A 23221-nucleotide genomic window follows, 5' to 3' on the forward strand; every position below is an offset into this window, starting at 1 on the left:
CTGATTGTAGTATTTTTCAAAGGAAAGGATTTAAACAGAGATTTTTCTCCTCTGCCCTGTGAAAATAAAAGGTAAGATAATACTTGTGAAGTTAAACTTCCAGCTTTGACCTATATCCATAAAAATATTTAGATGCTTAATTTTTATGTCATACAACTTCCCACTGACATCAAGGGATAAACAGTGGGAAAGAGGAACGGGATTCATCTCTAAAACAGGTAGACAGCAAAGTAATTCCAAGGAGTGACATACATGACACTAAGGTAAGTGTCTTGGAAAGATTTATGATCTGACTCTTCTTCTGTTAATTAAAGAGGAAGAAAGATATAGTTTCATTTGGACATCTGACTTTCAGAGGTGAAATAAATCCTTTTATTGGTGCCTACATCAATGTTGGTTTTATTCTATAAAGATTTACTTCTTTTTGATTGAGGCACACAAAAATCCCAGGATTGCTAGCTGCTGAAGGAAACAGCACCCAAAAATCCCATGGTTTTGTATAAAAATTCATGACCTCTCATGACCAAGAATAAGGTATTTTAGCAGAGACTTTAAAAGTGTCAACAAACTTTTTCAAAGGGAGCAGTCACACTCTTGACAAAGTGAAAAGCAAGTGTTCACTTGAACAGAGAGGAACAGGTATGAGCACCAAGAAAAGATGTGCTCCATTTTAAAGATGTATTAAACGATTCATACATTCCTGGTGAATCTCACTCCTGGCAGGCAATGTAGTAAGCAGATAGTGACCCTTTGAATTTCATTCTGTGCCAGCGTCTGGCATCCCAGCCAGTGACTACAATGGATTGGTCTTCCTAAGGATCTAACAGCACTAATGAAGAGGTACTGAACAAGTTTAAATGCAAAAGAAAATAGCAGCAGCATTCACAAAAATAACTTAATAATAACTGCCCATTTTGCAAAAAGGAAGATGGATGTTGTTTAATGGGGTCTTTTTGTCAGTAAAACACTCATTTCTATCCCTCTAGCGAAATATGTCACAATGTGTTACAGAGAACTCGTTCCTTTTGTGTCTAGGGACAAAACAGTTGCAGTGTAAAAATTTCCCATGAAGACAGTAATGAGGCCAGAACCTGGGAAGCACTTTAAATGTGCACACCTGGATTACAGATAAGAAGAAATGTTTACAGATTCAAGTCCACCCTTGCTACTACTCCCTGACATGACAATGGCAGCAAACAACCTCTTAAGGCTACCTTCAGCAGTGACACACTCGATTCCTTGTGGAGTGTTGCAGTGTTGGACAGCACACTTTTCAGTCAGTACATATGGCAAAGCTGAGGCACAGGAATCTTTAATTATCAACGATGTAGCCACCAGATCCTTTCATAAACAGTAGAAGCAAGAGCTGGTTCAGAGAGGGTCGAGTCTGTCCGTACAAAACAGGCTATATGGATCAACTCTCTCTCTCCCCCCACTGGCAGTGGAGTCTAGAGGCAAGCTATCTAATTAGGGCTAGACACCTAATTTTTAGACAGTTATACCTGGGTAAGACCAATGCATGCAATAGCCTACAGCATCTTTAAGTTCAAGATTAAGGTATGTTAAGGGTTTGTTCTGCTGAAACAAAAGTAATTCTTATAATCTGCTTCCCAAAACAAGGAAAGTAATAAAAACAAAAGCAAACCTCAAGCAGGAGCAGAGCAAACCAATATATGAGAAGCACACACTTACCACACCACCACAAAACAGCATGTAAATGCCTGCTACCCTCACAGAACAGCTAAACAAGCCATGCATCAGCTGGTTACCAAATCTGAAAAGCACAAGCTGTCAGTTCTTTTTCCTGACAACTCTCAACTTCTGCAGGACTCCTCCCATTCCAGCAGTGCCTGTCTTTATACAGTGCATTTCCCACCAGCAGGTCATACAGCACTACAGTTGGGAGGGTGCAATGGATACAATGCCAGCTCCTGATCACCCCTGTCACCAACAAAATTGACTACCTTTCCACTGCTCCCAAACAGACTACGATGAGGAACTCCTACTGGGAGTTGTCCTTTTGATAAAAGGCATCAATGACCCACTTTCTCCGACTGACACCTCTGGCAGAAGTCCCACTCTTCCTTCCATTGTCTTGCACATCTTTAACGAGAATTATTCAATTCTCACATCCTCAGAGTCCTGCCCACTCAGGCCCTCCTTGCAGCAGGGTGAAATAGCAATAATGAGACTGAATAAATCTGATGCAATGAATATCACTGTTCTTAGGACTGGTCTAGAGCAAACACAAAAAACAGTTTTGCATCTGTAATCTCCATAAATCTAATTACTTGGGTCCAGCTAATCTGGGCCTAGGACAAGTATTTTGTGTCAAATTAGGCAAGCCATCCTCTCCACAATAAAATTAATCTGATAAACAACTGATCTTACAAATAGAAAGCATTGTTTGAAAATTGTAATAATACTTTTACAGTAACTCTATTACAGAGAGAATAGAGAAAACATATTTAATTATTATATATATTTTAAACAATTTTTACTAGCTTTTCTCATTTTCATGGACTTGAGAATTTTTGACCACTTACAAAGGCAAATATTCTTTCACCTAGTCAGTGTTGATGGAAAAACAGAATAAAGCGGATGTTTTCAGTTTATGGGCACATCTGGTGACACTGCAGCTCATGAGCCAAATTGATATTATTTCATTGAGCGTCATCTACCACCAGTTAAATACAACCCTCATAGTTCCCATGTTAAAGAGCTTGAAACTGGGCATATTTGAATCAGGGTTTTAAATTTTGCCCTTCCTGTCTTTCCAGAATTTTAAAAAGGAAATTGTCATTTATAAATATAATGCGTTACTCTGCTGCCAAGCCACTAGATGAAAAGAAGAAGTCTTCATATTCACAGGGCCTTCACATAGTTAAGAGCATGTAACCTCAGTGACCTGCAACATCAAATGAGAAAACACAAGCTCAGTCTTTCAGCTTTTAGTTTTATGCACTTTGAATCTACAATTAACTCAATTCTGAGCATCTGGTCTTTTTAAACTCTTACATTCAATGGTCATTTGATCTTTTAGCAGTCAAGGTTTACTGACATGACAAACATCATTTCATACTTATTAAAAATGGAGACCAGTTAGTGACACGTAAAACTGTCAGGGTTATATGTTTTTCTGCTCCTTCCTGTTATTTACAATTATACTGAAATGCTAAAATTAAAAAATTTAAAAAATATTAATTCTGTCCATTATCATGACACCTCTTCTAGCAAACACGCAATATGGTGCAGGACAAAGTTTACACACTGATCAGAGCCACCAATTTACAAGTAGATCCAGTGGTCTTTTGTCTTTCTTTCAAGCATCTGTCACAGAGGTTAGCTCGGAGTGACTGGTTGGGTTTGAGCCACTGCTGCTCTTCTAACTCCATTAGGTTCTGGCACTGATGAAAATAGGTCTCTGCTGCCACTGAAGGCAATAGCAGAGTCCTGAGGTCTGTACTACAAATAATTGGCTAAGAAAAAGTAATGATTCTATATTTTTGTCCTAATATTTACCAATATCAGGTATAGTGCAACTGCTTGTATCTCTGCTCAAGATGAATAAAAAAACCACCCAGGACTGTCCCTGATTTTTCAAATATGAAGCTTTTAAAACAAAATCTGGGGATCTTAGCCTTAGAGATTCATTTGAGACATATCCTTAATTCTCCAATAGTATGAAAATATTTTTGTGACTGCTTAAAAGACACTAAATAAGTCAATTTGAACATCCATTCATCTTGCTCAGAAACAAACTCTTCAGTTTATTCTATACAGCTGGTAACCATAAAAGATCCATCACTCTTACCAATATTTAGGCTTTGTTAAACTAGCTCATTGAAGTCAGACTATTAGATGCACAACTTAAAGCACTTGAGTTCAGCACTTTATTTAGAAGGCTGTGAAAGAGATGAGGAAAAAAAGAATCAATTTCACTTAATTTGAGACAACTCACTGAGGTAATAAGGTAATAAATAGGGAATTCAATAATCTTAAATTATTTTATGCAATGGATAAAGCAAAGACAGTATCTCCAGAGAACAATTTTTGTTAAATCAGTCTTAACTGGCATTGTCACACCCCTAGCCCAATACTTCAGTGCAGGATTCATAAATAATACCGGAATCAAGCCATCTTTTTCAGCTGCTTCTAGATTACCATTCATACCAGAATTAGCATATCAAGGTAGGAAGAAATGCATGAATATTTATTATCTCTATTTCTACATGGAAGCTTAAATGAAGAATTTGCAAGAATATAAGGGGCAGACCTACAAATATTATTTATATGTTTAAGCAAAACCTTTGAGCTAAAATTCTGATGGCACAGTAATGACTTTGAAGGAGTGAAAAAGCTGTGTCTATGAGCATGTTATTTCTGTGAGATATCACTGAAATAATGGCAACAATTACTCTAATTGGCTGTGCTGACAATGAGTGCAATTCATGGAGCCCTTGAAAATAGGCAGCTAGGAAACAAGGGGAAGAGCACAGCTGAAGGCAGCTCATCTATGGCAGTGCACATAAGCCAGGCAATGTTTCGGCGCAATGAAGGCACATGAACTCTCAGGTCTTTCTCCTTTTCACCCTTCAAACTTTCAGTGGCAAAACTTCCAACCACTGCCCAGTAGCTCCTCCTCAGTGTCAAGCTCCCTTTCCCCCTCACCAGTCACTGCCCAGAGGATGACAGGGAAGGCTCTACCGGCGTCCATCCTGCTATCAACAACCATCAGATTTTCCATGGAGAGGTTTAGGGTAGAAACCATCCTGTCTCCATTACTTCCACCCTAGATCTCAGAGAGCCATGGATAACCATACACACTGTCTCAATATCTTGTGGCCCTTCTCAGCCATTCCTGCGTCTTAGAAAAGACTGGGAAATCTGGTGTACCACTGTGAGACTCCATTCCTTTTCTTGAACAGAGAGAGGAACACCTGTAATCCAGGAGGTTTACAGATGTGCCCACCTTTCTCAGGTGTCCACATTTCTCCAATGATTTGAAAGAAGGTGTCCCCTGCAGGGAACAGGATTATCCCTTCATACCAGGTATAGGCAGCAAAAACATAGACACACTTGCACTCAGAATAGATAAATATCACAGTAATAGTAAATACAACCTCTAAACACTACACAGGAGTACAAAAACATTTTATTATATCATTTATGATTGCCCCATGACAGAAAATCCCCAGCTGATTCCTGCATTTTGCCTAGTAACCTGTCAATGGAATAAAAATAATGGTATGTATTCATCATACCAGAGCAGCTGGTCCACCTCAGCATCTGTTTTGCTTCCAATAGTGGAGAGAGGATGAGAAAAGGAAGCTTTTCAGGAAGGAGAAAGAAGGGGAGGATAGGGAACATAGATGGGGAAAACAGAACAAGCAGGGGGAGATGAGAAAGAACATCACTGAAAGCAACTTTTACTGCAGTTTAAGATTAATGACTGCTCATCCACAAGCACTCTACAATCTGAAGTAAATGGAAGAAACTGGAGCTGCTACTCAATAGCCAGTGTAGCCCTTTGCAGACATAAAAAGCAGTACGCTGATGTTCCCACTCAGACATATAAAACCAATGTGATGTATGTAGCTTTTAAGTGTTGGTGTGGCATAAAAGTTTTATTGCTGCTTTGGCTTGAAGAAAGCTTCAAACATCAGTTTAGGAATTGCAAGCCCCTGTAAAAATGGTTATGAAAGGCATTTTTCCTAATCACGTTAGCAAACCCTTCTCCCCATTTTCCCTCTCATTAAAAAGCTTAAATATTTTACAGCTATGGTGTGCGGGCTTATGTCCAGATTACCCTTCATTAAATGACTTTTACAGTAACTGGATACAAGCCTTTTCTATTATTACACAGCAGCTAATTATGTCTCCTTTGTTTTCATTTCATCATTTTAAACAAAGCTTTTAGGGACCCAGATACTCTGTGAGAGGTGTTGCCAAGCTGAACACATTTCCAGCAAATCCCAGCTGGGCTGCATTCATTTCATCTGATGATCTTTGCAACATGAAGTAGCTTTTTGGAAAAGAGTAAAAGGAAAAAAAAAAAAAAAGAAAAAAGAAAAAAAAAAAAAAAGGTAGACAGGAAGGAAGGAGAAGAAAAATAACAACATCCAACCTATAGTCCTCTTATACTGCTTTAGTGCAAAGACAACTTCTCACTGGGGAAAAATCTGTCAGGATGTTAGGGAAGAATGAAATATGATGTACAGAGATTCTACACATCATAGCTAAGCTATGTGAATGATCAGCTCTATCAGGCATTTTCTGAATTCTGACAGCATTGCTGTTTTCAGATTACCGCAGTAATGTTTCCAAAGTGTATTATTATATTCACGGCAAGAAAAGAAGGGGAGGAAGCCTGAAAATTACTTCCCTTCTGGCAATGAATTGTCATTTATGTCCCACATTGAGCCAGCTCCTCGCATTGCCTGGGAAGCCAAGGGAACCAGCAAAAAAATATGATTTCCCCAGAGCTGGGGAGCCAAGGGAAATGATCAGGCATCTGAAGACTCCCCAAGGTGCAAAGAGCAATAGCAAAAGGCTTTGCTAAAGAGAAATAATTTTCAGTATCTGTGCAAATAAAATCTACATTTAGATTTTATTTTAATTGCTCATTCTCGTCCATGGTACAATGAATAATCAAAGTAATCATATCAAAAATGATAACAAGACTTGTTATGTGTGTTTCCATGTACAAGGCAGTATATTGTGCCTTGTGAACAATGTGTAAGATGGCTGGCCCTTGCTCCACAGAGCCTGAAAGGCCCACAAGTGCACTAGTCTTCTTTTCTCCTCCTTTTCTCATGGGCATTTCATAACACTGCTTTAACTTTTTTCTTTTTTTTTTTCCTTCCATCCTTTTAAGCCCTCCTTGACCAGGTATCTTTCTAGCCCTTCTTGAGCAGATGATACTCAACTAGCCCTCACAGGGAAGTCTTGGATCTTCCTGCTATCAACATGCTTTGGGCTGCTGAGTCCCACCCTTTACTTGCCATATATTTGCAATTTTGGTCACATGGAAAGTTTTCTAGGATTTACTGGGTTTAAAATCCCAAGAGACAGTAAATTTGAAGATCTTCTATTGCTATGAGACTAGAAGTTTATACGATTCTTAAGGGACTGTTAACCTTTCTAAAATATTTCAGAAAGACATGTCACTGTAAGGAATTCAATAGGAAACTGAAAAGACTGAACACTTGACCTTATCCCTATAGAGTAGAGGAGATGGTTCACAAAATATGTGATGCTTTTCGGTGACTTACCATGCCACCAGGTATTATCACTACATACCAATGGGGAACTAGTACTTCCTTGCCTCCTAAACACCTTCTCATGTAGACAGGGGAAGAAATGAGCTGCCAAAAGCAGAAGAAATGACAGCCCTTCTTCAACCTTCATATCTTGTAAAGTGAGTATGCATGGATGGTTTTGTTCATGCTTTGCCATCCCAGTTCTAGGTCTTTCTTTGGCTAAATAGGAGGCAGGCTAACCACTCTTTCCAAAAATCAGCTTTAGCTGCCTAAAAAGTCTATTATTGCCCTTCATCCCAAATATTACCAGAGCAACATGACCACTACACTCATAAGATCAGTATAAAGGCCAGTAAATAGAAAGTATGCACTCTACTCCAGAAAAGTGCCTCCCTCTGCCCACTTCACCCACTCTATGAACACCAAACTTCATGGACTGTTTCTGAAAGATCTGTGAGGTGAGAAGGCACCTTTATCTCCCACTGACTGAAGGCAGCAAGCAACCTCCTATTCTATTAATCCAGAGACCTCCAACCCCATTTGCCTTATACAACAGCAAAAAGAAAAGCACAAGCTCCCTCTCCTTGTTTCAGATGCAGGAAATGAAATAGAAAAATTAAAAATTACTTAGGAAAAATGTAGCTCTGCAAGGTTACCTTTCTAAATCATGCTTGTTTTTTAGAGATATTTGTTCATGGAATAGAAAAATATGGAAAACAACCCATCTGCCTATGTAGGTGTGGCCTTCATTTTCCTCTAACAAAACCCTGACATTTCTCTCCCTTTTCAGCCCAAAAGGAGAGGGCTAATCACATAAGAGGACCCCGAAAAGCCTGTCTCCTTGTCGCTGTTCCATTGCTCCGGCTTTGGCAGAAACACAGCAGGGGTTCGATGCAGCTGTTGGAGAGTCTGCCCTGCCTGCCCAGCTTTGCCTCTGCTCCTGCTATATTGCTACTATATATGCAGGATAAATACCAGAAAGAAAAGCCTGTCAGGCAGACCATTTCCCATTATTTGGAAATTAGCAAGCTTTGTACTGTTTCTAAAACTAATTGTTTCCATTATCAGAACACTGCAATGTTGTATGCATCCACAAGAAATCATCACACAAACGTATTTCTTTCTTTAATATACTGGGCTTTTTTTTTTTCTGTGAATAGATTTCCTCCCTTTTTTTCTGAAGCTCCATTCAAGAGAAATATAATAAAAACTCAGGTACAAACAGACTGTTGGCAATTATTTTCTTGTGCCCTTCAGTACCAGCAGAACAATTTGTTCTCCTTAATTTCAAAAGAGAGTAACAATTAATTTAGCTAATGAGAATTACTGGGAAAAAAAAATAAACACAAACAAGTACTTCAAACGATTTCTAACCTATGAAAAAAAAATCTTATTTTTGTCCTGATGCTAAAAAAAATTGTCTTTGCATAAATAGTCTTACTGAAGCTTTATCCTTTAAAACTTATTCCCAGGATTGTGGATTTGGCAAATGCAGGCTTTAAAATGCTGTTGTATTGATGAACTGATTTGCTTGCAAAGTCATTTTTTAAGAGAGGATATTATTATCAAGCTGGAAGCTAAGACATAAGCCCAGGACGCTACCCAGGAGCAAATGGGGCAAATGTTTGTGTTTTTTGACAACAGCACACAGACTTAGACTTTTTGACTGTCACTTTAGTAAGGAGAAGAAGACGAAAAAAGAAGTGCATTCGCGGGTTCAAACATCCCCCTTAGCAGAAAAAGGCCTGCAGGGAAAAGAAAACATATAAAAATGCACTGAAGCAAAGTAATGCTCCTTGAAGCTGGCTGTGCCCCTAAACTATGCTCCTGAGATTATATCCCGAGGCAGCAGGGGGCATGGTTAAGAGCAATTCTCCCCGGCTCCAAAAGAATGAAAGCAAGTGTCAGCACTGCCATAAAATCAATGCATGGATGATTGCTCCCAGGATGACTCGAAGCAGCAGTGACATGAGTCTGGACATGGTGCTGGTGAGGAATCAGCCCTAATGGCTTTCCATCTGATCCCTGGCTGCAGGGGTCAGTTCAGCTGCACGGGGTTGAAAAGCGAGGTCACAGATCTGATGTGTCAGCGTGCAGCCAGCTCGTGACACTTGTTGCACTGTAAAGAGATTGCCAAATGGGATGGTGCAGCTTAGGATACAACACGAATCTGGCAAGCTTCCTTGTACCCTGTTAATCCACTGTTCATACACCTTACAGAGCTCTATTTAGTGGGTTTTTCCCAGTTTTGAAGTCTGAATTACAGCTTGTTCATCAGTTAGATGCTGTTAAGATGGGACAGATTAACGTGTACCATCATAATATAGGGGAACTTTTAACCTTTATATTATGGTAATTATATAATGGTAATTACCTTGTGTCTGATACTCTTTCCAGGTGTGCTAGCCTGGTCTAGAGAGCATGGACCGGAGTTACACAACACTAATAACATCTCTCTTCTTACCTCCAAGGTGACTGTGTGCTCACTCACAAAATTTGCACTAGTGTAATTAAAACTGATTTTCAAATCGACTCAGCCTTTAGTCAGCACAGCTTCTTTGCACGGGGCACTTTCATCAGTTTACCATCAGGTTAGAGGAGCTAGCACAGGCTTCAGTCCCATGGAGCATTCAAGGCTCCCCTGCTCACCAGTTGCCATCTGTCAGCTGAACCATGACAACAGATTATAAACCCATTCCTGGTCTGCCCCTAGTGTCTAATAAAATGCTGTTAAAAGCCCCACTCTCTCTCCTCTGACCGGCTTTTCAAGACCACACAGCACCCTGGGGTATGTCAAGCATGGCTCACTCTTCTCGACCCTGGTCTCAGAGGCAACAGAGCAGCTCCCCTCATTCTGCCAACAAGCTTAGTACCTTCAGCTCTTTTCCTCTTCACTGCACTATGCAACAGACCTGGAAATCAAGCCTTTGATGGAGACCAGTGACTATTAAGAGTGAATGAGAATTCAAATTACAAGCACTTACATTGTGAATGGGGTTAATTTCCCTACACTCCCTGAAGGACATCCCGAGGTGAAAAAAGGGAGACATATGCCCTGAAATCCCAAAATGCAAAACAATTCACTTTCTTCATTGTATTCTGCCACTCCTCATGGAAGAGATGACAAGAACAGTATGAAACTGGTGCAAATGCACTTCTGCACTCAGCAGCATAAGAAGGACAGTGAGACATAGATATTTACACCAGATGTGTAAGCAGGAGACATGCTATGGGTGGGTAACAAGACTTCTAGGCTTCTGCTACTGCCATCTTTCTGTATTTTTCACTCTCCAGCTTCTTGCATGTTCCTCTGGCTATTCAGAGCAATCACTAGTGGCAGTTCAATCTCAGGCAGCAGCAGAAGCAACAAGAGTCCAAGGGGGAGTATCAGGGACAAGGGCGAGGTCGTTTGGGACAGACAGTTTGCACCATTTCTTCATCATACACTCATCACAATCCTCTCAGCAAAGCCACCTTTGATATTCCTGCACAACCAGAGGAAGTGCTGGAGAGCAGACAGGAGCAGGCAGCAATAGGACAGTGGCAGCAGTACTCAGCAAGAAGCAGCACACCCGATGTGTGTGTGGGCTGAAGCAGATCTTGCATTTCAGCCACAGCAGCCCACAGCAGTATAGCCCCCAGCTGCACAGACAGCACCTGCCACAGGATGCCACACAGATACTGCAAAGCTACCTGCTGTCTGGAGCTGCACTCCATGGCTGCTAGGGAGACTTGAGAATCTTCCTGTAAGTGCTCTGGGAAGTACCAGTGTCAAACTAGAATACTCATCCTGGTACACAAGGGATTATACTAAGGAAGGATCTACAGTGGGATCCTAACACGATACCAGTTAAAATCAACTGAGACTGTTATTTTTATTTAAACAGCAGTAAGCATGGCTTAGATCCTGTGAGCAGTGAAATAGTCCCATCAGTTTTACTTACGTGAGTAACTACCATGGGGACAGAAGGTCATGTTGCCCATGCAAATCAGCAGCAACTTTTCCATTAATTTTATCTGTAATTTTTAAATAGCAGTACTTACAGACTAAAAACAGGATTTATCCCACTTAATGCTGTCTAAACCCAAGCTGTCTAGTCTGAGTTCGCTGCTTCAGGCTAGCCGAGTCAGTGGGAAGAGTTAAGCACTTGCAGTTGGGTGAGTCGTCTCTCATAGAGCAGGTGTTGAAGACATGCCCTTTAGTAGTCCTAGCTCACAAACAGACACCATTTAAACTGCACACTTCTAGAGGCAGATGAGATTAATCCTATGCCATATTTTTAAATAATAGGGCCTGAATTCTTTCAAAGTTACCCCTATAGTATCAAATCTTTCTGTTTTGACACTTTCCAAAAGGACAATCTAATATTATTGGTAAATAATTTATCTGGAGAATTAGATCAAGGTGCTCAACATTTTTGAAATAAAAGAGATTTGCAGAGCAGCCACGCCTACAGTATGTCCCACCTCAGTCGTATTGAAATGGCTTCTCTCAGAGATCTGCAAGCCTCTACCTTTGGCAAGCAGGATGGCATACCACACTTCCTTGCTTGTGACAGTAGGGTACCTTAGGCACACCCAAGACTACTTACAGCATCACAGCTCCTCTTAGCAGCCAACCACCTACAGACCCCACTTCTGAGATGGCATCCAGACATGACACATGAATGCTGAACAACAAATGGGTGTGGTGCACCACCACCATTCCCTAAAATGACAGTAAGAAATAAAGGTCTTTTTCCAGGAATGCCAGAGACAGCATTCACCTTACCAAATCTACAGCTAATCATCTACATCTGATCTACTGAAAACACCAACTGGAGCATTTTTCCCTTTCACAGACATGCAACAGCACCGTAATGGGAGAGCTTTACCTCAGCTAACTCTAGCTGTCAAAGAACTAAACATCTAAGGTAAGCCAGTTGCTCCCTGGGCTTCCGCCTCCACAGTCACTGTGGAGATACATTTCTTGGTGCTCACCAAAGGTCACTGACCCCAAATTCATAGAATGACAGAATGTTTTGGGTTGTAAAGAACCTTAAAGCCCATCTGGTTCCAACCTCCCTGCCATGGGCAGGAACACATTTCACTAGACCAGGTTGCTCAAAGTTCCATCCAACCTGACCTTGAACACAGTAAGGGACATGGCATCCACAGCTTCTCCGGGAAACCTATGCCAATGTCTCTCCACCCCCTGCCGGAGACTGAAATGTTCTAGTTTATGACTTAATCATTTTCATGAAGGACTTTTGCCTATTATAGCAAAAATGTATTACAAAAGCTGCAGAGAAGACCACTACAACCTGAACAGGCCTTCTTGACTGAGGCCCTGGACTGCTTGCTGATGGAGACAAGGTGACGAAAAGAAAATAATACATTGACAGAGGTATCAGGCTTAGCACCTTCAGGGTGGAGACCACAGCCCAGGGATCTCAGCTGCCAGGCCAGCACACACCCTGACACCAAAGGCGGGGGCAGAGGTTTTGGGTGTGTGGTAAGAAAGCCTCTGGTCAGAGGCAGTGAATGTCCAGAGAAGCTCAGCTGCAGGAGCCGCTTCATCCTGGGAAAAGCTTATCCACGGGAAGGACAGCTGAGGGGGTGACATGGCCTGTCACAGGCCCCCCCAAGAGGTCCTCAGACCCTGCACCAGAGATGATGCAACAGATCCACAGTGTTGCAAGGGACAGTGTCAAACCTAGCCTCCTCAGAGACACGTGGGCATTCCCACCTGCCCGAGATGTATATTAATCCATGGATTCCATACTCTCCAGCGTGGCGGCAGCGGGGGACCCTCACCACCCAGAAGATCAGATGGAGGGGAAAAACGAGACATCGTGGGGACTTTCAGAAGGGTGATGTGTTTCTATCTAATACCTGTCACTCTCTCCCTGTCCCCCCATCCCCCACACATACACTATTTCTATTTTTCTATTTCTCTCCTTCTTTTCTCTTTGCCTCTCTTATTATTACATAAAATATATCAATTTTTTTGACACCAACATCTAACCTCGTTTGGTTTTAATCACGATTTTTGGGTATGCTTCGAACCTTTCTGGGGTTAGATCAGTTTTATTCACAGAGACTTAGTTTCCTCTGCTCTTCTGTGTTTAAACCAGATTGTAACACCCTCACAATAAAGAATGTCTTCCTATCAGCAATTCTAAACTTATCTTCTTCTAGTTTGAAGCCATTCACTCTTATCCTGTCTCTAAATGCCCTTATAAAAAGTCTTGCTCTAATGAGTTTCCTTTACGTGCGTCCATTAGGACAGAATACACCACAAATTGAAGAAGTCTCTTGTTCTTCATTGATTAAATGTGAGGCCTAGATGGCTACCTCATGCTAGTTGAATTTTGGGGTTTTTTGTGAACAGCTGAGGCTGGGTGAAACGAATCTCACCTGAAATTTGCAAAGAAATTCAGTAAGATTTACTAGAAGACCAGACACAAATATGACATTTACTATACTGTGTTCACTCATCTCCACATTAAAAAGACAAACCAATGTCCTCTCTTAGTTACAGAAACTGGAGATGTTAAATAGGAATAGAAAATGTTTCATGAATACTTAAGACTACTATACTTTTGCCTATTTTACTTAACCATTTTTCATAAGATGTAATACTCAGATATTCTGTTCCCTGTATATGCCTATGTTTGTTTTCAAAGCCTTTCAGGAACAGAAGGCTTTTCCAAGTCTACAGAATTAAAAAAAAAAATATTGCTAGGATGTTAGATTTTTTTTTTTTAGAGGCAATCTAATGTACTTAAGAGAAATAATGTTTTTACTGTGTTGGAAGGGAAATTCTGATGCAAGTCCTTTTCAGGCCACAGTTTAAAGATCTGCAAGAGAAGGAAAGTGACACCAGGCATGACACAAACCAGCCTACCTGAATTTACATTCTCTTCCTGTCACCTAACTCGTTACTGCTTAGAGAGAGAATCAGTAGATCTGAGCCAGTCTGCAGTGCTACCAGCCGAACTGCAGAAGTTGGTCTCCTGCAGTATAAGAAAGATGAGCCAAGCCACCCTGAGCCCAGCACTGCTGCCACTAGCCCAACACAAATCAGCCATTTCAAAGGCAACGTAGGTCAAATTAGCTGTTTCAAAGATAACTTAGGTATGTCACTGACACTTATTTGATGCCAACAAGCAATAAGAACACTGCATTAAAAATCTTATTCTTCACAGTTACCTTTCCAGCTGGAGCTCACTAGCCAGAATCTAGCCCCTGATTAATTAATCCAATTAATTCTTTAAAATTGTTGAATTACTTTTAGCTTTAACAAGTTTGAGGACTTTCAAAGGACATCAAGCTCCTGTTTTCATTCTAGTTTTAATTAGATTAGAGGTAATTTTTGTATTCAAATGAAGTGTAACAGATGTAGATCTGCGTGGTAATGCTGAATCAGAAAGTAATCTCCTAATAAACAGTTAGGCTTTTTACCAATGTTGACTGTTCAAATCAAATTACAATCCATGCATTTCTAAATTTCATTGCCTCAGTCCTCTTCCCCTTCACTTGAATGTAAATATTGATCATGGATAGTTAGATTACTTTTGATATTTTGGCTGATTTTAAAATCTCTCAGTGGAGCTAGAAAAATTCACCTGTTAATGTGATGAGTAATATCTTCCTTATTTTTACATTGAATTTTTGGATAATGGTTGTAGTGAGGTGTTTGCACCTCAGCTATGATTTTACTCATTCTTGGATCCAGTCCACTTCCAGGCTATTTCATTCCAAGCCAAGTTCTCTCCCCAGAAGCCTGCAACTGGAGTTTGGCAAGTTTTTGCCTGAAAAATACACATAAAGGCATTTGAATCATGCTGGGTATGCTTGTTGAGGTACCAGGTATTTAAATGGCAACTAGAATAGATAGCACAATCTGCGGGAAGAAATGCATTATCCTACTTTGCTTTCTGAGAGTAATAGGTTTGTAGACAATACCATGAATATTCTCTGAAAGGGACTTTGATCAAATTCCATGCATTCCAGTTGCAAACATAAAAGTTAACTGAAGCAAATGGAATTGCATAGATGGGGATTGAGGAGCAACCATAGTTTTGCTCCCAAGTCTCCTTAAATCTCTTACTAAGATTCTTCTATTTATGGACTTGTTCCAAAGCTTGTTATAGCCAGTCAAAAGACTTCCACTTTCAGAGAATTCAAGAGAGATCCTAAATACATAGGTTACCATCTGAAAAGGATGTAAGCCCACACTTGACTTTAAGTAGGAAAACAGTGCCACTGCAGTCGGTAGCGTTACTGAGAAACTTCAAGACTGACTTGTATTTTTATGCCTGACTGAATCAGGTCATCATTTCTAATTATGATCCTGATTATATTCTAAACTGAAGTCAGTGGGAATAAGAGCAGGAAAGTATGTCTCTGGAGGGTCACATCGACATAAGAATTAAATCAATACCAGCTCCATTTCAATGAAATCACTGGAGTTAACACCAGTAGAGACTGAAAGTGTACAGTGGTAAATCAGATCCAGAGCTTGTTACACGGTTTTGACACATCTTTCAGTTTTATCAGAAATCCAAACACAAAACTTAGCACTCTGAAACATCAGTGGATTTTAGACACTCCCTGAAGGGCTTTGAGTGTTGAAATCAATGAACGGATTGAAAAGGACTGACCTATAAATGCAGTTTTTCAGCTGTGACAAATGAAATATTGATAATGGTCTTCATTTTGCTTAACTCTTTCTCACTCTTTCAAAACATCATGTGCAATAGACCATAGCAGAGTGGAAATTACTTATAAAAATGTGGCAGGGTTTCACAGAAAGCAACAATGATTTTTATTTCCCTGAGAATCACGTCACATACCAAGAAATACAAAAAATATATGCTGCAAGAGACTGCAGCAATGATTGGGCCAGGATAGGGGTTACTGTTGGGCTGCATCAACACCAACATACATAATTAGGTTGAATTTAATGAATTCATTATGATGGTGAGTATACAAGCCTTATCTAGCCATAAGACTTCTCTTACCTGGATGCCCCCCAGGGTCAGCATGGCTTTACAGAGGGAGGCTCTCAAAACAATGGGGAGCTTCCAGGAATGTAAGTGCTACCAGTTGAGTCACTAAGGACTTGCCTAACTCCTAAATAATCTAATATCCTAAAGCATTCAAAGCTTTGTAATAAACAACTGCATATGTGTGCAAATGAACCTTCTGCAGGCATGGGCTTCACAGCTGAATGGCTGAACTCAAGGTTTTTTGATCCCAAAGTTCCCCTGCTGCTGAACATGACAACACTACATCTTTGTGGACATCCTCCTGAGGGACCTATCCAAGATGATTTTTACTAGACTCCAGAGGCATCTGTGGGATGAAGGAAATCTGATGTTTCTCATAACAGAAATAACAGTGAAAATCCATCACACTAGACATTAGGAAGTGCACTGTGGATTGTTTAGTCCACTCAAAACATAAGGTAAGAAATACCTAACCACATCTAGATACTGGAGGCAAGATGTAGACACAAGTCCATAACCTCCATTTTAGAGGGAAAGAATAGCAAGCCTGGGGCATTGCCAAAGTGCCAGTCTCTGAGAAAAAATAAGGTTGAATTTACCTCAAGTTAACCAGGCACATCTCCAAAAGCATAAAATGAGATCCTTCATTAAGAATTACCAGGCTATGTCACACAATTACCACTCTCCTTCCACAACCGGTATCTGTTATTCTTTCAAAATAACTGGGTTGAGAAAGAAATCAGGAAATTACAATAAAATAAATAAAAATCTTATAAAATTCATTCTGATCGTTTTCAATACACCTATCCTTAACCTAGCACAATGAAGCTTCATTGCCATCTCTCCACAATACAAAAGGAATCGCCAGACATGAAGTAGCATAAGTAAAGTGGACAATTAGCGAAGAGCTGGTGTGTTCTGAACCTCTATTCATTTATCGGCATGGATCTTTTTCTTTTCCTTTTTTTTTTCTTCTTTTTTGGAATTGGCTTTCAAAACGTTTCCATGGAAAATGGAGAGGAAGGCAGCTATCACAAGCAACAACAGAGCCTATCCAGCAATGTGCTTTTTGGACCCCCCTTTTTCTCCCCTCTTTTTTTTTCTCCTCCTTTTCTTAAACTCGTCCAGGCTTAAGTTGAACAGTTTGCACCAGCATATGGCAAAGGTTGAGGTCAGACAGATAAAACGTTTCATTGCACCAAAGAATGGTTAACAACACGTGAATGTAAATTCTAACACATCGTAAAACTGTTGCAGAGCAGGCTGAAAGGGGTCTTTAGTTATGGCAGGAAATCTGCTTCCCAGCCCCACCCCATCCCTTCCAGTTCATTTCAGGTATTGTGGAGCCCGGAGGGGCTTTGGAGTCCCCTCCCCTGACAATCTGCGCTCGGCCCCGCCAACAGATTTCTAATGACTTTCTGATGAAGATTTAGGAGGTTTTGTGTCCTGGAGCTGTGAAGGATTTCAGCCGGGCACCCCTCTCCGGCAACCAGCCCCAGCCACCTCTTTTGTCCCCTCCTCGCTCCACTGCACCGCTGGCCCCGTGGCTTCCCCGCAGACCGTCCAAGCGGAAGGGGAGCCCTGCCCACCTCCCCATAGCCCCGCTCTGGCCCTCTCCGCGCCCGCAGCCACGGCAATTTGTAGCCATGCTGGTGGCAGGACCTCCCCGCCATGGCCATGGGGCGCGGGCCCCGCCAGGGCCGTGGAGCGGCCTCTCCCCCCAGGGCCGCGGGCTGCCCCCGCTCCCTCCGTCTCCCCTCCTGGCCAGGGCCCGAAATGCCCTCCCGGCCTTGCTCCCCTCGGATGTGGGGTGCAGCCCGCTCCCCAGCTGGGATTTCCTCAGTTAAACCAAAAACAAAGAAGGGGAGAGACAGCCCCACCTCTGCGGGGACCGTCCCTCCGTCTCTGCTGGCGCTGCTTGCTTTTTTTCCCTTGCGTTTATGTTCATTCTTCCCCCCCCGCACCCCCACCCCATTCCCACATTTTGTCACCATTATTACAATAAATACAAAGGTTCTGCGCCTAAGAAGAGACTACAAAAACATAAATGAATAAATAAATACTTAAATATCGAATGACATGTTTGTGTCAGACATTAGCGCAGGCTCTGGCTTGATGTTTTCGTTTATCATTTGCTCTAAGTTCCTGCAGCTGAAAGAGATAAACCCCAGCTATTCAAAAAAGAAATGTATAAATCATAACAAAGCACCCAGTTAAAAAGGGCTTTCTTTAAATTATTTTTTTACATCTCCAGAGATAAGCCGCAGAAGCACGGTGCTCAATTTTGTGAAACTGTTGAGGTGGTGGTAGATCGTATATATTGTAGCAATTATTGCAGAGTTTGTTGTTTGTTTCTGACACAGACATGGACACACACTAATGTGTGCACAGAGACACTGATCGCCTTAATCCCCCAGGTCTGTCTAAACTGCTCCTGATGTGCTACCTCCCTCTTCAGAACTGCTCCAAGTCGAGGGTGATTAATGCTCTTTTTTAATCTAGGAAGATGTTAAAAGTGTGAGGGACACTGAGTTCAATTATGAAATATGAAATGCTGAGAGGGTCAAGTCTACTCAAGCCTCGCAATGGAAGAAACACTCCCAGGAGACTTTGATTTTTGGTCGGATGACTGATCGTCATGTCCTCAGAAGGAATTAAATTTTATTACCGGTTTTTTGGCAGCATTTAGAGTTTAACGTGGCCAGAATTAAAGAGTGCTTAGTCTGATTTTGATTTCTTCCCTTTTCCCTTTTTGTTCAAAAGCTACTCTATTTTCTCACTGACTTGGAGGTGCATGTTAGAAAAATGCAGGTGGCAAGTTATCTCTGGAGGGGTTGTACTGCCAGGATGTTATTCACAGCTCATATTTGCATAATCTCTTGTCTCCTCTTAAATTTTCTGTTTTATTCTCCTTCCCTTCTTTCTCCCTCAAGAAGCCCTCACAACAATCTGGCTTGGATTTCTTTCCTTTCACGTGCCTCAGTAACACTGATTGTTCTTATCGAGGGGTTGCAAGGCAGTGATCAGTCACACCTTCCTTCCATTCAGAGAGGCAACAAACACTGCAGAGTTTGTTTACTTTTAACATCTGCCAAGACTTTTAATGTCACAGTGCAAGGAAAGCCCCAAAGACAAATCCAAAAATGAGCATATTAATAATGGTTGGCAACCGGGATCCTGCAGGGAACCATCGCTTTACCTTTTGGTGCTGTTTGCCCTTCCTTAAAGTTCTTTCTTGCCCTACATTATGAAAATACTTCTGCTGGCTAAGAAGAAACTCACGGGTGTCATTGAGAAACCTGGTAGTAAATGTTAAAATGCTCAGTTTACCATGCTGAGAACACTGGTGAAAAATCAGCAGAAGGTTTGGGGCTAAACAGAGGGAATCCACATGTCCATTGCACATGGAAGTCTTTATTTGGGAAGGAAAGTTACACTCTTAGTTGATTTCTTTTTACTTTAAATATGCATAATTCTGCTTGCTTTTCCAGATTCTAGAGTCTGTTCTGAAGTATGTAACTGCAGTAGCCAAATTAAACAAATGCAACAGAAAATCAGAGAAACATGAGAGTGAACAAGGAGAGGAGAGAAAGTTGTCAAGGTTATGACTTTGGATTCACTGCTCACCCTGTCGGGGATCCAATACAGTTGCCAGAATTATAGGCAGGTTATGCTTTCAAAGTTACCCTCATGGCTGCTGAAACCCCAGCTGCTCGTTCAGGAGAGAATAGGTTTTCTGCAGGTCCTATGCCATACCTGCCTGCCCCTGCAGATTTCCTACTGGCCTCTCAGATGGGACAAGACACCTTTCTGAGCCATCTGAGTCAAACCCTCCTGGGCTATGCAATTAATTAACTCAGAGTACAGTGAGATTCCAGTGCTAACATCTAAATTCAGGTGTCTAAAAGTTGGTGTCTATTTATTACAGTTAATGGAGATTGATCAAATTCTGGTATTTACATTTGGCTGAGCTTGATTGTTCTCCATTCTCTGCAGAATCTAATGGGACTTCAGACTCTTCTAGATGTCTAAACTTACGGTCTGTACCTGGGACTCCCAGACAGAGAAACTGGAGTTCATCTCTGAATTCACTGACTTTGGTCTTTTTACTCCTCAGGCACTGCATCATGCTTTGTTACTTCATAACCATCCAGGAAGCAGTTAGCCCTTCCCCACTCTGAAGAAAAGGCCATTGCAGAACCTCACTGTGTGAACCATGAGGAGCATTCTCATAACTCCAAGGCTTTATACATCCATAGCAAGTCTATACCCGTGTGGTTCTTATGTCAACATCAGCCTTTGCACAAGAAATTCTTTTTCGTTGCTGGTGTTTAACCCTCTGCTCTATAGAGAGCAGTTATATCCTCCCTCAGTCTTCAGTTTTTGAAGAAAACCAAGCCGGGATATTCTGTTTTTCTCCCATATGATAATCTTCTCCCTTTCCCCAACCACTTGTGCACAAGTCTGTCAGTTCCCAACCAGAAGTTACATGAGGTAGTCCAGATGAGGTCTCACAGGAGCCTTGTACAACCTTGTCAGTGCTTTGCTATGTTACTAAGACTGTTTAAAGTAGAGGAAAAGCTGTATAAAGCCAGTAGAAAATATGAGGAAAGTTTAATTCAGGGAGGGAATTAATAAAAAATAACATCATATAAAATATAAAACAGCAAAATATATAGGGAAATATAAATTGTGAATTAATCATCCACCTTAACTAAAACAGCCACTGCATATCAGAAGACAACTGTCAAAGACATCTCAGAAGACAGTAGTTGGCTGATTTTTAAAAGACCCTAGACTTGTCCAAATAGTACCAGCTTCTGCAATTACAATAGAATTAGCAAAGAGGCAGAAAATTGCTATTGGTTCATGATCCAGGCTAGAAATTTACTGACGGGGATACAAATAGGAAGGAATTTCTATAAGCAAGTTTTGTTTGTATAGCAGACCCTCCCAGCACTCAGAGCACCATGGTGGTACCAGACAATGACCAAAAAGAACTGTGGATATAACTGCACTGCTGACTTGAGTTGGAAATTTCTGCCTGTGATTCTTGTTTGGAAAAGTTTTGTGATGCTTCTGTAAGCCACATACAGGGACCTGAGGAATTACTGCTTTCTCTCATTTCTCTGTATCTCTTGCTCAGAATTTGAATCTCTCTCAAATGCTCCAGACCTTGGTTGTTGGTTGTTTTCTCACCTAGGCTTTTGAGTCTGAACTTCAGGTTCGACCTTCTACATTCTGAATGAGGAACCATCAACCTATAGCAGGTTTGAATCCATCTCAGCTTTGTATCTTGCCTTGCCAAAAAGGAGAAGGGGTTGGAAAGCAAAGATACCTGCTGAACAGGAAAGATACCAAACTCCTGCTCTGCTGCCTACAGCATTGTAAGATAGGCTCATCTCCAGACTGCACCAGGATAATAGGCAGAGGCCTTGGAAAGAGGGCAAAACATCCTGCAACAGTCAGAAATTTGAAGTGGATGCAAATTCTCTGAGCTGTAACTCATGGAGTCAAGCAGGGGATGTGAAAGGAGACTGGTGATGATACACCCTGCCTTGGGTGAAAATCTTTTATGGTCTGAAGGAGAGGAAGAACAGCAAGAAAGTTACTTCAACTTGCTAGCATGGCACGCAAAGCTGCTGTTCTGAAAAGATACAAACTTATGGAAAAAACTAATTTAGTGCATAATAAAGGACAACCAAGTAAGATTTACTTAAAATGGAAGGAAAAATCCATCCACTGACTATCAGACTTGTAGTTTAACACGGAAATTTTTGTGGGACAAGGCTGACTTGCCCCATTAATTTCATTTTTGTGAGGAATCCATGAAAATGCATACAGCAGTAAGTGAATGTGGAGCAGCAGCATTACTGTACAAAATGCTGTCACCCCCATTTTCACAGAGCTGGCAATTATTCACTGAGATCAAAGATTTACTAGCATATGTTGGGTCCTCATTTTCCTTGAAAAACACTCTTATTGGGCCAGGTGGTGCAAGATGATCAAGAACATTGTCATTTTCTTCGCTGCTTCCTACCAAATTCCTGACATTCCAGGTTTCTTTATTCAAACATACTCAAACTTATGAATCTACCAAATACCTTTCCATCATAACTTTACCATCTCCATCCAATATCAGGTTTTGTCTCTACTTTATAGGAATGTGGCTCAGACAAAGCAGAAAGGTTTTGGCAAGATAGTTACTTTCCATAACAGTATAAAAGAGATGCCAAGCTGCCAGAACCTCATACACTCCAATGTTATGTTTTCTGTGATGCTCATTTTCCTTTAGAAAATGACAACAAATGAAATTTAAATAAATCTCTATGCTCCCACTTAACATTTCAGTAAGTAAATCCAGTGTTACTTGGGATATTTTCAAGCGAAGATTATTGGGGTGGGGTTTGGGTGGGCTTTTTTTCAGGAGAAAGAAAAAAATTGCTTTGTACAAATAAAAGGATATTGGTGTGTTAAAATGCAGGATTGTTTGATATTAAGATTCAAAAAGGTATTGTTCCACTGGCTGGAAATGCAAATGGTGAGCAAGCACCATGTATTCCAGCCTTCTTGTTGGGAAGAACTTGTATTGCCCTGTGATCAGTAAGAGACAGTGACACACATTTACAGAAGAGGATGAGCCAGCCCTGATTGCCAGTCATGCCATGCCTATGAGAATTCAGCTCCTCTGGATACCTTGTGGCTTTGAAACACAACCACCAGATCAAGATGACCTTACCACATGAGATGGAGTATAACACTTGACACCATATTGACCATTAAATGTAATCATAATTAAATGTTTGTGAGGGTCCTCAGATAATTGTGATGTTATTTTGTTAAAAAGAAAAGAAACAAAAAAGGCTATATGAAAATTCATGGCTCTGAAGGTAAACCTTTACTTCTCGTAGATTACCTCCATGTAAATCTTTTACCTACTGGACTTCAATGTTATTCATAGGT

General features: G+C 41.0%; 1 long non-coding RNA gene across 1 annotated transcript; it reads right to left on the reverse strand.

The window, feature by feature from the left end:
- Window positions 1-2717: 2717 nt before the first annotated feature.
- LOC146444680 (uncharacterized) lies at window positions 2718-18201 on the reverse strand. The gene is made up of 3 exons (XR_014850589.1): window positions 18139-18201; window positions 3815-3905; window positions 2718-2908 (listed from the first exon to the last, which is right to left on the reverse strand). It is a non-coding gene; the product is annotated as an uncharacterized LOC146444680 (long non-coding RNA).
- Between the last annotated feature and the right edge of the window lie 5020 nt (window positions 18202-23221).

This window comes from Lichenostomus cassidix, chromosome 1, assembly GCF_008360975.1.
Source record: "Lichenostomus cassidix isolate B80296 chromosome 1, HeHo_3.0, whole genome shotgun sequence".
Taxonomy (NCBI): Eukaryota; Metazoa; Chordata; class Aves; order Passeriformes; family Meliphagidae; genus Lichenostomus; species Lichenostomus cassidix.